A 16,790-nucleotide genomic window follows, 5' to 3' on the forward strand; every position below is an offset into this window, starting at 1 on the left:
GCCCCAAGGACTATATCTAACTCCTTCTTGAAAACAATTTGATGTGCTGAATGGCCTGTTTCCATACTATAGGGATTCTTCTTTTTCTTCTCTGAACAGAGCATTCTAGCCTTCTTGCTTTCTGTATTATATGGCACTGTACTGCAGTTTGAGTACACACCAGACTTTTTGTGTTGTTTTCATTAATATAAGGTAATCTTAGAAATTTATTTCATCTTGAGATAAATTTGATTTTAATCATGAAGAAAATAGCCCAGTTTTCTTGATGGTTATGCCCTACCTTCAGATCTGTACAGCCATCTATACTCTTAGAAACTGCTGCTGTTTCTTAAGGATAAGGTACATCCTTTTGTCCAAATATTCTTTTGTTGTTTTGTTAGTCTTCAATTAGTTTTCCAAATATCTACTACCGAAAGGCCATCTCCTGACAAATAATACATAAATAACAGCTCTTCTATTAACAGCAGCTACAAAATAATAATTATTTAGGAAGGACAACATGAGTGCTATCACATCCAATACTTTATTGGATGTAAATTTAGATTGTCAGCTTTGAAAAGAAGAACAGAAAAGTAATATATTATTTCAATGGAGATTGCAGAAATTGAAGAGAAATTTGAGTGCCTGTTACATGAATCACAATTTGTTAGTTTGCATGTAAGCAAGTGGTTAGGAAAGTAAATAGAATGTTGTAGTTTGTTACATGGTAAATAGAATACCAGAGGAGAGAAATTTTACTGCAGCTGTACAGGGCCTTATCATATCAGGAATATGGTGTATAATTTTGGTTTCCCTTTTTGAGAAAGGACCTAATTGCATTAGAAGAAGTTCAAAGAGGGTCCAATAGACCCATTGCTGAGATGAAAGGATTATTTTATGAAGAAGAATTGAACAGTTTGGGCCTTTATCCATAGGGTTTTGACTAATAAAAGATTATATTATTGATACACATAAGATCCTGAGGGGACTTGATAGAGTGGATACAAGGAGAATGTTTCTCGTTGTGGAAGAGATTGCAAATAATGGATACAAGAACATAGAACACAGAACAGTATAGCACAGTATACACCCTTTGGCGCACGATGTTATGCCGAGCTTTTATCTTAATTTAAGACCAACCTAACCTACACACCCCTCAATTTACTGCTGTCCATGTCACATAAATGTCCTTAATGTTTCTGACTCTACTACCACTGCTGGCAGTGGATTCCATGCACCCATCACTCTCTGCATAAAGAACCTACCTCTGACATCTCCCCTATACCTTCCTCCAATCACCTTAAAATTATGACCCCTCATGATAGCCATTTCTGCCCTGGGGAAAAGTCTCTGGCTATCTACTCTATCTATGCCTCTCATTACCTTATACACCTCTATCAAGTCACCTCTCTTCCCTCTTTTCTCCAGTGTAAAAAGCCCAAGCTCACTACTCTCTCTTCGTAAGACAAGCCCTCCAATCCAGGCAGCATCCTAGTAAATCTCCTCTGCACCCTCCCTAAAGCATCTACATCCTTCCTATAATGAGGCAACCAGAACTGGACACAATATTCCAAGTGTGGTCTAACCAGGGTTTTATAGAACTGCAGCAAAACCTCGTGGCTCTTAAACTCAATTCCCCTGTTAATGAAAGCCAAAACACCATACACCTTCTTAACAACCCTATTAATTTGGCTGGCAACTTTGTACACGGACCCCAAGATCCCACTGTTCCTCCACACTGCCAAGAATCCTGTCTTTAGCCCTGTATTCAGCATTCAAATTTGACCTTCCAAAATAACCTTTGCATTTATCCAGGTTGAACTCCATCCGCCACTTCTCAGCACAGCTCTACATCCTGTCAGTCATGTTGTAGCCTACAACAACCCTTGACACTATCTACAACTCCACCGACCATTGTGTCATCAGCAAACTTACTGACCCACCCTTCCACTTCTTTGTCCAAGTCATTTATAAAAACTACAAAGAGCAGAGGCCCAAGAACAGATCCCTACAGGACACCACTGGTCACCAACCTCCAGGCGGAATACTTTCCATCCACTAATACATGCTGATTTCTACAGTTTGAGAATAGGAGGTTCTTGCAACTCTCTTCCATTAAAAATAGTGAAGGCCAAGTTAGATTGATTTTTAATAGACAAAGGATCAAGAGTTTTGATGCATAGACAGTAGAGTTAAGAGTGCAACAAATTATTTTTGAGCACATCCCAAAGACATGTAGAATTGTATGAGAACACTTTAAGCACTGTGCTGCCACCTTTAGATTTCATCTGTACCCATGGGAAGAGGTGTGAAGTTATGTCTGCTTTTAATCCATTCCAGGTGAAGACACATCACAGTGAGATTTTCAAACATTTTGGATAGAATGTTCAGGTCACATTGAACATTTATTTGAATTTTCTTTGATAAAATTAGATGCATAAATCATCATATGATTAAAAAACTGCTTTTCAACATAGAGCTGCAGCAGTGAGCAGTATTCAATATTGCCTCGAATGCTGAAATGAAAATGCATGTAACAATCTGAGATTTTAAAAAATGAATTCACAGACGTCAGCATTGATGGCTAGGCTCATGTTGCTCATCAATAATTGTTTAGAGGGTAGTTAAGAGTTTTTTTTTCTGTAAGTCATATGTTGGTCAAACCCAGTAAAGATTGCAATTTCTCTCCCTAAAGGACATTAGCAAAGATGGTTTTCCTGACAATCAGTGATGGTTTTGAGGTCGTCACTAAACTCTCAATTTCAGATTTTTAATGAATTCAAATTTCACCAACTGCCATGCCGGGATTCAAACTCAGGTCTCCAGAACATTACAAAGGTGTCTGGATTAGCAGCCTAGCAATAATGCTGTTAGGGTCCCATATCCCCTAAATTGGAAAATATCAAATAAATTGAAGAATTCTTTGTACTTATTTTGCAGCAGTTTCATTGTAAAAATTACACACTTAATTGATTTGTGGACTTCATCTACCTGTACGTTCTCATTCAGTTATGATTTGTAGATTTACTTAAATACATCCTGTACATGGTCATTCATATTTTAACATAACTGTGTCACCTCGGGAAGGAAACATGAGGTGAAATTATGTAAATTTTGTAAAAGCAGTTAATTGGAATTCCATTTCTTTGCAACTGGCATTTCACAAATTAATTTACATTTATAAAAGTTAATTACAAAAAAAACTCATTCAGTTGGTACCAAAAACAAAGTGTACATCAAACTTCAGGTTGTCAATGTATATTTTATGTTTTTTCTTTGTTTTTCAATGGGATGTGGTATTGCTGTCAAGGCTAACTTGCATTGCCCACCCCTATTTGCTTTTGACTTGAGTGTTTGCAAGATCATTTCAGAAGGTAGTTAAAAGTCAACAACTGAATGCGTGTGAATCTGGAGTCATGTATAGGCCAGACCCAAGTAACAACAGCAAATTTCTGTTCCCAAAGGCAATTTCTGATCCAGATGGGCCTTTACAACAGTCAGAAATAGATCACCTTTAACTCTCAATGGGATATGAACCTATATCCTCAGTGCATTATTTTATATCTCCAGATTACCAATCTATTGACGTTACCACAATGACTGTGTCGCCATATTTGACTACAGTACGATATTCAGTACTGGTGTAATGCCAGCTGCATTGGCTATACATCCCAACAACTGGTGGATTGTATCAACATCATGTCCAGTCAACTAAATTGCAACAGGCAGGATACTGACCATACTTAATCAATCTGTGCTTGCAAAGCTCAGAGCATAATGTTTCATGTGAGACATGATGTATTGATTTGACAACACTTACTGAACAATTGAGAGTGTGCTAAAATTTACACTAACATCTAATTTAAAGTAAAGTAATCAGTCAGGCTTACAAAGTGGCGCACCTATCAATGTTCAAAGCTACATATACTCATGCACAGTGGCCTTTGTTTTCTGCAGGTAAAGAGGACATATCCAAGTACTACACTTTTTTGAATGTGGGGTACAATAGTTCCCTAGTGCATTCTCTGTAGCAATGCCTCAATCAATCAGAGTCAAAAATCACACAACACCAGGTTATAGTCCAACCAGACTATGGTCTGGTGTTGTGTGATTTTTAACTTTGTCCACCCCAGTCCAACACTGGCATCTTCACATCAATCAATCAGAATTGACTTGTCAATGAATCAGCACCCTTTTCTTATACAGAATAAATGATTGATCCCTTTGACATTCTTTTTCTGGCCTAATGATTGCAAGATGAAAAACTTCCATGCAGATCTGTTATTTTAGTAATCTGAAAATAAAATATTGACCTAACTGTCCTTCACATTGCCGATTTCTTAGTCTAGGTAGAAGTCCTCACAGCTTGCCCTCTTTAAAACTTGACAGTCATCAGAGTTATGGCTGAACCTAATTCTGTTACGCCTTCTCTGTTTTGCTCTTTCTCAGTTCAGACCAAACTCCATTCACTTTTTGGAATAAGCAAATTAGCCATACTGTATTTCGTAATTACTAAATCAATTTTTATTCCTCAGTATTTTCAATATTTGCAGAAATCATCTTTAATTCACATATTTAACCTTTATGCATTTGGTGACTTTGTAATGAATACGGTTAGGTTTAAAAATACTTTCAAACTAATTATTTTCCAAACTCCTCTCTATGGAAAAATTGACAAAAATAATCATGAACTGTGACATGGATGCTTGGAAGAGGTACTGTAACAACTACAGAATATACTCTGTGTGGAACTTCAATGTCAATGATGAAGAGTGGCTTGGTAACAACAAGAGGTCTCAAAGTCCTGAGGGACATAGAATTGACAGATGTGCCAGACAGCAGATGGAAAAGAGAAGAAGCATGTGGCAAAAACCTAATTAGTCGAGGGATCCATGATGACGGCGATCTAGGAGGATCCACACTGCAGCACAAGTGGACAAACTTCTAACCTGCCCAACGCGGACCATTGCGATATCCTGGGACTCTGTAAAATATCAACTTACCTGTGTTTTTGCTGTCCAGAGATGCCAAAGAAGGGAGGAGGAGCATCCAAGGCCGGGCCTGCGGTCCAACCTGCAGGATCCGTGGACTCGATTACCGACCAGGCCCTGGTGAAGTAGCTCCCGAAATCTCGTGAGATGTTGGGTAAGTAGGTAGAGGAGAAGCTGATCCCGATCTCTCTCATGCTGCAGAAGCATGAACAGCAGCTGGGAGTCCTGGAAAAAAGGACGGATGAGGTTAAACATCGAGTCACAGAGGTGGAAGCTGATACCAGTTCCTTCAAGGATAGGATCTGAGCCCTGGAGATGCAGGTCCGTAATTTGCGTGACCAAGTGAATAATCTTGAGAACAGGGGCAGGAGAAAAAATATTTGGATCATCGATTTGCCGGAGGGTAATGAAGGTGAGCGGCCAACGGAATTTACTGTGGAATGGTTGCCGAAATTCTTTAACTTGGAGGCTGGAATGTGAGGCTTGGACACACCAGGTCACGGCGTGGACATCAGGTCTTGGTCAATGTCCTCATCCTCTCTTGGTGCGGTTTCATCATTTTGGAGATAAAGAGAGAATCGTGGAAGCTTCCAGAATCCAGGGGAAGGATCCGTAGGCCCTAATGTACGAGGGCTGTAAGATCATATTCTTCCAGGTCTTCTCAGCAGTAGTGATCCAGTAATGACAGTAGACAATAGACAATAGATGCAGGAGTAGGCCATTCAGCCCTTCGAGCCTGCACCGCCATTCAATATGATCATGGCTGATCATTCCTAATCAGTATCCTCTTCCTGCCTTATCTCCATAACCCTCGATTCCACTATCTTTGAGAGCTCTATTCAACTCTTTCTTAAATGAAACCAGAGACTGGGCCTCCACTGCCCTCTGGGGCAGAGCATTCCACACAGCCACCACTCTCTGGGTGAAGAAGTTTCTCCTCATCTCTGTCCTAAATGTCTACCCCATATTTTTAAGCTGTGTCCTCTGGTTCGGCACTCACCCATCAGCGGAAACATGTTTCCTGCTGCCAGAGTGTCCAATCCTTTCATAATCTTATATGTCTCAATCAGATCCCCTCTCAGTCTTCTAAACTCAAGGGTATAGAAGCCCAGTTGCTTCAGTCTTTCAGTGTAAGGTAATCCCGCCATTCCAGGAATTGACCTCGTGAACCTATGCTGCACCTATGATGGTGTCTAGAGAAGACTGAGGGAGTTTGGGATCTGGTACACTCTGAGGTATCCGGCGGTGCTTCAGCTCACCTTAGATCTCTGACAAGTCAAAGAAGGCAAGAGACTTTGTGGACACATTAACCTAATTTGAACAATTTAGTATGCACAAATAGTAGTGTTGTTTAGGTTTGTCTTTTTTTTATTTCAAAAACAGAGGAAGTCCTGTTGGGGTTTTCTTTTCCTTTTTATATTAGTAATAATTTAGTTTAAGCTGTATTGGGCAGCGGTTGAGATGTATACTTTCAAAGTTTACGTTAAGCTATACCAAAGGATGAGTGGGGTATTTACCCCTTTTTTCTTTAAAAATGTTATCTTTATTCACACTGCTATTTCATGGTGTATTTTCTTTCTCTTCTGCTTGTGTTTGCGGTGCGGCTCTAGCTAGGAGGAGGGAAAATGGTTGGGTTGGCTAGATATCTACTTACGGGCAATTTATATCTGGTTCAGGTGGTTAGATGCCTCTGCTGCAGTCTTGGCAATGGGATGGAAAATTGGGTTTTGGACGGGTAGTTACCCCCTTTGGGCAGGGGGTGAGTTCCCCTATTCATCGCCATTGGCGCTTTGTACGTTGGTTTGTTTTTTGTTTTTTGTTGTATATAATCTTTGATAGCTTTGTCGGTTTGTTAACTGTAGTGGTTTTAGTTTATGTAGTTTTTATGTCCAATGGATCTTGTGACACTAAGGCTCGTCGATTTGTGGTTCAAGTTCCTCCTTTCTGGAATTTAAATGTTACTGCAGAAGGTTATGGCTAATGACTTGATTAAATGGTGTACCTGGAATATCAAGGGGAGTCACTCACCAATTAAGAGGAAGAAAGTACTTTTGAGTCTTAGAAAGGAGAAGGTGGATATTGCTTTGTTACAGAAGACACACTTGGATGATAGGGAGCATTTGAAACTACAGCAGAATGGCTTTGATCGGGTTTACTTTTCATCTTTTAATACCAGAAGTAGTGGAGTGGCTATATTGGTTCGGAGGAATTTCCCATTTAAGTTACTAGAATGTGTTAAAGACACATGGAAGGTTTGTAATTCTCAAAGCCCTGATAAACGGGGAAGTATATAATATTTTAAATGTTTATTGCCCTCAAGTCCATCCCCTTAAATTTGTGGTAGATACCTCCTTTAAACTGATCAATCTTGAGTCTTGGCATATCATTATAGCGGGAGATGATAACTGTGTCATGAATCCCATGGTGGACAGGTTGCCCAAAGGCCCCCCCCCCGATACTCTCTGTACAAACTAAACAATCAGTGGATCTGTGTGTGGAGTTAGGGTCGGTGGACGTCTGGAGTCATCTTCACCCTACAGGCAGGGATTTTACTTTTTTTTCCAATCCACACAGATGTCACACCAAGATTGATTTTTTCTGACCCCTGTGGCAACCCTGGACTTGGTGGCATCTTGTACGATTGGTAATATTACCATCTCCGATCACTTTGGGGACAGTGACCACAATTCGGTGACTTTTACTCTAGTGATGGAGAGGGATAAGTGTGCTGGGGGCAGGGAAATTATGATGCGGTGAGGCATGACTTAGGATGTGCGGCTTGGAAAAGTAAGCTTCAAGGCAAGGGCATAATTGATATGTGGAGCTTGTTCAAGGAGCAACTATTGAGTGTCCTTGATAAGTATGTATTCGTCAGGCAGGGAGGAAAGGGTCGTGTGAGGGAGCCATGGTTTAATAAGGAATTGGAATCCCTTGTTAAATGGAAGAGGGCGGCCTATGTAAAGATGAGGCGTGAAGGTTCAATTGGGGCAATTGAGAGTTATAAGGTAGCCAGGAAGGACCTGAAGAGAGAGCTAAGAGCAGCAAGGAGGGGACATGAAAGGTCCTTAGTTGGTAGGATTAGGGAAAACCCTAAGGCTTTCTATAGGTATGTCAGGAATAAAAGAATGACTAGGGTAGGAATAGGTCCAGTCAAGGATAGTAGTGGGAAGTTGCGTGTGGAGGCTGAAGAGATTGGGGAGACACTGAATGAATACTTTTCGTCAGTATTCAATCAGGAACAGGACATTGTTGTCAATGTGAATACTGAGTCACAATTAAGTAGAATGGATGGCTTTGAGGTATGTAGAGAAGAGGTGTTGGAAATTCTGGAAAGGTTGAAAATAGTTAAGTCCCCTGGGCCTGATGGCATTTATCCTAGGATTCTCTGGGAAGCAAGGGAGGAGATTGCAGAGCCATTGGCCTTGATTTTTATGTCCTCGTTGTCTACGGAGTAGTGCCAGAAGATTGGAGGCTAGCAAATGTGGTTCCCTTGTTCAAAAAGGGGAGTAGGGATAACCCTAGTAACTATAGGCCGGTGAGTCTCACTTCTGTTGTGGGCAAGGTCTTGGAGAGAATTGTAAGGGATAGGATTTATGAACATCTGGATAGGAATAATGTGATCAAGGATAGTCAGCATGGTTTTGTGAAGGGCAGGTCGTGCCTCACAAACCTTATTGAATTCTTTGAGAAGGTGACTAAGGAGGTGGACGAGGGGAAAGCGGTAGATGTGGTGTATATGGATTTTAGTAAGGCGTTTGATAAGGTTCCCCATGGTAGACTACTGCAAAAAATACGGAGGTATGGCATTGAGGGTGAGTTGGAGGTTTGGATTAGGAGTTGGCTGGCCGGAAGAAGACAGAGGGTAGTAGTTGATGGCAAAGGTTCATCTTGGAGTGCCGTCACTAGCGGTGTTCCGCAAGGATCTGTTTTGGGACCATTGCTGTTTGTCATTTTTATAAATGACCTGGAGGAGGGGTTAGAAGGTTGGGTAAGCAAGTTTGCGGATGATACGAAAGTCGGAGGAGTTGTAGACAGTGAGGAAGGACGTGGCAGGTTACAGCGGGATATAGATAAGCTGCAGAACTGGGCAGAAAGGTGGCAAATGGAGTTCAATGTAGCTAAGTGTGAGGTGATTCACTTTGGTAAGAGTAACAAAAAGATGGGGTACTGGGCTAATGGTCGGATACTTGGTAGTGTGGATGAGCAGAGGGATCTTGGTGTCCATGTACACAGATCTTTGAAAGTTGCCACCCAGGTAAATAGTGCAGTGAAGAAGGCATATGGCGTACTGGCTTTTATCGGTAGAGGAATTGAGTTCCGGAGTACTGAGGTCATGTTGCAGTTGTATAAGACTCTGGTGCGGCTGCATCTGGAGTATTGTGTGCAGTTTTGGTCGCCATACTATAGGAAGGATGTGGAGGCACTGGAACGGGTGCAGAGGAGGTTTACCAGGATGTTGCCTGGTATGGTAGAAAGATCGTATGAGGAAAGGCTGAGGCACTTGGGGTTGTTTTCATTGGAGAAAAGAAGGTTTAGGGGTGACTTGATAGAGGTGCACAAGATGATTAGGGGTTTAGATAGGGTCGACAGTGAGAATCTTTTTCCACGTATGGAGTCAGCTATTACAAGGGGGCATAGCTTTAAATTAAGGGGGGGTAGGTATAGGACAGATGTTAGGGGTAGGTTCTTTACTCAGCGAGTCATGAGTTCATGGAATGCCCTGCCAGTAGCAGTGGTGGACTCTCCCTCATTATGGGTATTTAAGCGGGCATTGGATAGGCATATGGAGGATAGTGGGCTAGTGTAGGTTAGGTGGGCTTGGATCGGCGCAACATCGAGGGCCGAAGGGCCTGTACTGCGCTGTATTCTTCTATGTTCTATGCTCCAGTGTACCTATTGGTTAAGATTAAGGACATTACAGTGGGTTTGAGGCACTGGCGAATGGATCCCTTTATCCTCAAGGATAATACCATTCTGGAGTACTTCTCAAGGGAAGTTTGGGTGTTCTTAGACATTAACTCAGGGTCGGTTAGTAGCCCATCCATCCTTTGGGAAACTGACAAAGCCTATGCCAGGGGTTAGTTATTTCCTACTCTGCTAGTAGGAAGCAGCAGAAGGGTGAGCAGCAACGTCTCCTTGAAGCACGGTTGAAGGCAGCCGAGAAAGCTTACTTTGACAAGCCCTCAGTCAAGCTACAGAGGATTATGGCGCTGAGGTCTGCATCGAATTCCGTGCTCATGCAGACAGCAAAGAAGGAGTTTACTTTTGCAAAGCAAAGGTTATGTAAGCATGGTGACAGGCCAGGCAAATACTTAGCAGGAAAAGGAGTGCCCCTCAAGCCATTACGGCGATTAGGGAAGGGTTTGGAACCCAACATGTGACTCCAAAAAGATTAATGTGGCATTCCAGAGATTTTACTCCAAGTTATACAAATCTGAGGGCTGTGAGGAGGGGCGGACCAAAATGGAGTCTTTTCTTAAGGATCTGGAGATCCCAGATGTGATACCCAAACAAAAGTCTTTCCCCAATGCTCCCTTATCAGAGCAAGAGGTGCAGGAGGCCATGAAGCAGCTTCAGAGTGGAAAGGTGCCCGGTTCTGATGGACTTGCCAGCGAATTCCAAAAGGAATTTATAAACATATTGTCAGACCCGATGCTCAACGTGTTTAATGACTCATTCAGCCATGATTGTCTCCCGTCATTTCGTAGAGATGCCGATATTTCGCTTATTCTTAAAAAAGGGAAGGTCCGAGAGGACTGTGCTTCATACAGGCCCATCTCACTCTTGAATGTAGACTTTAAAATCCTCTCTAAGACTCTTACATTAAGGCTGGAGACTATGTTACCTTCTACTGTAAAAGAGGACCAGACAGGCTTCATAAAGAGCTGAAGGTCCTCCAATAATGTTAGGAGGCTGCTTAATATAATTCAAACGTGTCAACAGCAATCTATACAGAGATTGGTGATTTCTCTAAATGCAGAGAAGGCATTTGACTGAGTTGAATGGCCATACCTTTTCTATACTCTTGAGCGGTTTGGCTTGGGCGAAGTCTAGATGGGTAAAGGTTTTCTACAGTGACCCTCTCGCTGCGGTCATCACCAATGGAGTGTGATCCAGCAATTTTAACATTTTTAGGGGCAGCCGGCAGGGCTGTCCCCTTTACCCACTGCTTTTTACATTGGTGATTGAATCATTGACAGATGCCATTCGTAGGGATCCCAATATATCAGCTCCAGAAGTGGGGTCAAAATTACATAAGATTTTGTTGTATGCGGACGATGTCATAAATTATTTTGTCAAATCCAGCAGTATCGGTGCCTCGCCTGATACAGTGCATCAGTGCGTTTGGCGCCTTTTCATGGTACAAGATTAATCTTGCAAAATCAAAGGCAATGCCTATGGTTGGTCTTACGAAGGTGCTAGGTCTTGAAGGTGAATACCGATTCCCATTTAAGTGGTCACGGGGGGTTTTGTGTATTTAGGCATATTCATTACTCCAGTTCTGGATTGGCTGTTCAAAGCTAATTTTGTTCAATTATTTGACAAAATTAAACAAGACCTTCAAAGATGGGAGGCACTTCTGGTCTCGTGGTTGGGACGGATAGCACTTAAGATGAATATTCTCTCCCGTTTGTTATACCCTATACGGATGCTCTTCCTGATTTTCAATAAGCAAACATTCAGGAGACTGAATGGAGTTCTTTTATTTGCCATTGTAAGCAGCCCCTCATTAAATTAGCTAAACTGCAATGGCCTCACAGATTGGGGGGGGGTGGATCTCCCGGACATTAAAAGCTACCAACTAAGCTCATTTTTATCCTATGTGAGTGACTGGGCCTGTGGGAACCCTCTTACAATATTGTTAGATATCGAAACCTCCCAGGCATGGTGCTCCCTTACTAGCTTGCTGTTTTTGGACAAAATGAGGACACTTAGGGAATATTGCCATAACCCAATAGTTATCAATACTGTTAAAACATGGAGGGTAATTCGGCAGAGGGAAGGCAATGTTGGCAAAACAGCTTCTCTTACACCTATAGTGAGTCTGCCGTGTTTTCAACCGGGGATGATAGATTCAGGATTCAAACATTGGGCAGGGGTATGTCTTGCATGGGCGATTTATTTGAGGGAGACACAATGATGTCCTTTGATCAGTTAGCATGGCAATACAGGCTATCTAACAGGGACCTCTTTCATTTTTTTTCAAGTTAGGGATTTTACTCAAAACAAACTACACTTTTGACTGATCCCCACAAACCAGACTTAGCTTGTGCTAAGAGTACACTTTCTGTCAGCATTTTATATCATCAGATGGAGTTCGATCGACTCTGCAGGGTGTAGGCGAGAGAGCAAAGTGTTGAATTATCCTCAGAGGCATGGGAAGATATTTGGGAAAATGCAAGAAAGATATCAAATTGCAATAGGACCTATGCTTTACAGTTGAAGATTCTCCACAAGGTCCACTTGGCACCGGACTGTATGTCAAAATTTAAATCAGGGGTATCTTCAACATGTCCCAAGTATAAGGTCTGTACGGGCACTTTTCCCCATTGTCTCTGGTCCTGTGGTAGAGTTTAAACATACTGGATCTGTGGCGAGTGCAATGGAGAGGATTTTGGGTGTAAGGGTGGTGAAGGACCCGATCTCTCTTCTTCTTGGCCTGCCCAGTGTGTTCCCTGCAGGTGCGTATAAGAAAACACTTTTCAACATCCTCACTTTCTGGGCAAGAAAGAATAACTTGCTAGGTTGAGTATCAGAAAACTCCCAGGATCTGTTGGGTTGGCGGAAGATTATTACGGAGCATATATGCTTGGATTTTCTCACATGTATGGTACACCACAAAACTGAGAATTTTTATTAGACGTGGCAGCCCTTTTTGGAATACCTGAACACAGATTTATCTGCCACACTAATAAGGGCTTTTACATAGCCGTAACAATTGTGTTTTACAAGTCCAATATCCAGGGAGGAGGAACTGCAAACATATCAGCATCTTGTTTGGCTGACTGGAGTTACTACTATCTAATAGTTCTGTTGCTGGTTATTATTTATTTAGTCAAAAAGTTAGTTGGGGTTTTTGATTATATATTTTTCTTTCTAAATTGATATATTTGTTCAAGAGGGCGGGTTGGTTTCTTAAAAACTTTTTTTGTGTTATTTCTTTATATTGTTTTGCATTTGTTGTAATATTAAAAACGTCTATTTTTTCAATAAAAATATATTTTTAAAAAACCTAATTAGTGATTCATTTATGGACTAGGCTAGACCACTCAAAACATTCTTAAGCAGGCAGCCCAGACCATAACTTTGCAATTTGTTTCAGTAAGTGTACAGTGAAAATTATCCAGAGTAAGTTTGCGAGGTTGATCACCAGGTTGCAAAACAAACAAAAATTTATTCACATAATTACAGAATGAAACACAAAGAACAGAATAAAGAACACCTCCAGAACTCAGTCTATGCAAACTAGACTTAATTATGCTGTTATGAATGTGCACAACAGTTCCAATAAATAAATCCTCTTAAACACAGTAAAATTGAAACAAAGGCTTATTGGTCGAAGTTAGAAGAGCAGAAGAAGAGAGAGTCTAGCAGCCTGTCTCCACACAGCTCCACAGCTGAACTCCCTAACTTGTTCTGGACTGAACTGTTCAGCGAGAGCGCTAGCCATGCCCCCTTGACTGAGACAGGTTACTTATAAAAACATAAAAGCTTTAGCCTAAAGACTCATCTGTTTACGTATAAACAAAAAGGCCTTTCATCTCTGTACCAAACCAAGCCATTTTGGAGCCCAGTTTGTTTACGACCCTCTGATAAAAACCAAAGACACAGTATCCTTGAGAAAAGGAATAGCTTTTAGAAAAAAGGACCAGCTTGTGACAATACACAGTGTTCATCAATGCTCTCAATGCCTTCAGAGAGAGGTGGGCACTGCTCAATACAGTATTATATTTCCTCCTCCAATTATATTTTGATTTAGTCCCCTCCCTCTCTCTCCCTGCCTCTCACTTTTTGATGTTAGTATTGCCCTTAAAAGGTTTTGCTTGCAAATATCCAATTGGCCACATGGGTGTTTTCCTGGTGTGGGAAAAAAAAGGAAAACCTGATTAGTCTGGTTCTCACCAATCTACCTGTTAAAGATGTATTTGTCTGTGACAACAGCAATATAGGAGTAACCATGGCATAGTCCTTGTCTAGTCTTCATGTTATGTTACATGGAGAAAGCGAGGATTGCAGATGCTGGAGATTAGAGTTGAAGAGCATGGTGCTGGAAAAGCACGACCAGTCAGGCAGCATCCAAGGAGCAGGAGAATTGACATTTCAGGCATAAGCCTTTCATTAGGAACTTACATACTCTTTGATTATGTTATGTGGCATGACAATGTTGTTTAATGGGATGGATTAAAATTAATTGTGAATGATTCAGCAGTTACAATTGGCACCATGAGTCATCATTAACGATAGAATTGTATCAGACCATGATATATAACCTAATGCTTGGCCCAGCCCTGTTACCTTCAAGACAGGGGACAAAATTTGATTCAATATGCAGTGCAGGACCCTTATTAGGTATGTATAAAAATGAAGTGCCTACACAGAATAACAGCACAAGTAGCATACGGACAGCCGAGTGATTCCAAAACAAGGTCAAAAACTCTAAACTCCTGTCATGCTCAGTTGTTGATGGCAGTACACAACTAATAGCCGATGGGAAGAAAAGATTCTCTGAACATGCCTACCATCAATGATGCTACAGTCAAGCAATTCAGTCTAAAGGACAAGTTCTGTAACCATCTTCAGCCAGGACAATTGGTTGTATTACATATTCAAGCATCCTCTGAAGATTATAGCATCTCATGTTCCTTTCTTTACCCAATTTGACATAACCTCAGAAAATCGCCGAGTACACTGGATACAGTAAAAACTATGGTCCCTGACAATATCATAGTTGAAATTTTGAAGATTGTGCCCTTCCAAATTGAAGTTGTTCGAATACAAATGCAACACAGGTATCTAACTGACAAGAGAATGTCCTTCTGAAAATTTAAAGCTTAAAGGAAAATGTATTTATGAAATAGAATGTTAATAGTAAATGATTGTTAACAGCATAAAAACTAAGAAAGGAGGAGCAAGTGGAACAAATTGTGAGAGTGACCAGTGCATGAGGATTATGAATAATGGTGAAGGAGAGATGGAGATGTATAATTGGTGCAATTGGAGATCTGAAAGGATAAAATGGTTCCCTCTGGTCAGAGCAAAGAAAACAATACAAGGCTCTGTGTGCACATGTTTATAAATGTGTGTTGGGGGCAGGTGGAAGTAGAATGTATGAAAAAATTCAGACAAGGTTATGCTCTGAAGTTGTGGAATTCAACATTAAATCCAACAGCCTGTAAAGTGCCTAAGTAGAAAATAAGGTGTCGCTCCTCCATCTTGCATTGTGCTTCATGGGAACACAGTAGCAGGCCCAGAACAAAAATGTTAGCCTGGGGACAAGATGGTTCACTGAATTGGCAAGAAATTGGAAAATTGGGGTCATTCTTACAGACCGAGCAGACGTATACTGCAAGTGTTTTCTTAGTCTGCATTCGTCTTGCCAATATAAAGGAGACCACATTGTGAACAGCCAATACACTTCTCTCAATCTAGTCTCCTGTAAGTAAAACCCTGCTTCGCCTCGAAAGTGTATTTGGGATCTTGGACAGTAAGGAAGGAGGAGGTGAATGGGCAAGTGTTGCATGTTCTGTGATGGCATTGGAAGGCGCCATGGTTGGGGGGGGGGGGGGGGGGGTGGTTAGGAATTATTAAGAACGGTAGTGTAGTGGGTCAGGGTGAGTTGTTCCTACAGAATGCTGACAGTGGAGAGGGTAGGAAGCTGTGTTTGGTAGTGGTATCCTTAAAGAGGTGGTATAAATGGTAGAGGCTAAACCTTTGAAACCTAAGCTCTTTCAACAACAACTTCCGAACCTCTAAATTCCAATAAGAAGAACAACAGTGAATGGGACAACCACCACCTCAAAGTTCCTCTTGAAGTAATACACAAAGTTGATTTGTAATTACATTACAATACCTTGATTGTCACTTGTTCAAAATCCTAAAAATCCTGCCCCAACAGCAATGTTGTTTTACAGATGCTACATGGACTTTCTCAAGGGCATTTTTGAATAGGCACTGTCATATCAGTGATTCACATATTCCACAAACAAATAAAATAATGCACAATATTGTATTTAAATTTCATTTCCCTGTCGCATGAACTCCCTCTTCACATGAACTAACCCTTCTCCTTCAAACCTATTATCAACCAACCTCTCTTCAAAAAAATCTTATACTTGCTAACTACTGCCTCATCTCCAATCTTCCTTTACTATCCAAGGTCCTTGGCTTCATTGTTGCCTCCCAAATCTGCCATTTTTCAATTCTTAATTTCCTCCAATCAGGTTTCCACCCCACCACACTATTAAAACAGTCCTGTTCAAAATTACACATCACATGCATTATAACTGCTACACACAATATAACTGTTACTGCTATAACTATCCCTTGTCATCTTTCCTGACTTGTCTGTAGCTTCTAACATGGTTGAACATGGCATCTTCCTCCAGCATCTCCTGACTATTATCAAGTTTTGCAGGACTGGCCTTGCCTGGTTACATTCTGATTTAACCATCCATATCCAGAAAATCTTCAGCAATAACTTCTCTTTTGATTCCTGTACACTACGAAAAGTATCAAAAGATGTATTTTTGGCTACCTTCAATTCCCCATTGACATGCTTTTTCTTGGTGACACATATGCTGACAGCCAGCGTTCACCTCA

The 16,790-nt window shown here is 41.2% G+C and overlaps 1 long non-coding RNA gene across 1 annotated transcript in view; it reads right to left on the minus strand.

Moving 5' to 3' along the window:
• Positions 1-16,790, minus strand: part of LOC148147348 (uncharacterized) — a 46,248-nt gene that overhangs the window by 21,373 nt on the left and 8,085 nt on the right. The window contains exon 2 of the long non-coding RNA XR_015759970.1: positions 4,983-5,195. This is a non-coding gene — a long non-coding RNA (uncharacterized LOC148147348). The remainder of the gene's footprint in view (positions 1-4,982; positions 5,196-16,790) is intronic.

Source organism: Chiloscyllium plagiosum, unplaced genomic scaffold, assembly GCF_037043375.1.
Source record: "Chiloscyllium plagiosum isolate Xiang-an unplaced genomic scaffold, Cpla_swu_hap1 HiC_scaffold_17, whole genome shotgun sequence".
NCBI classification, from domain to species: Eukaryota; Metazoa; Chordata; class Chondrichthyes; order Orectolobiformes; family Hemiscylliidae; genus Chiloscyllium; species Chiloscyllium plagiosum.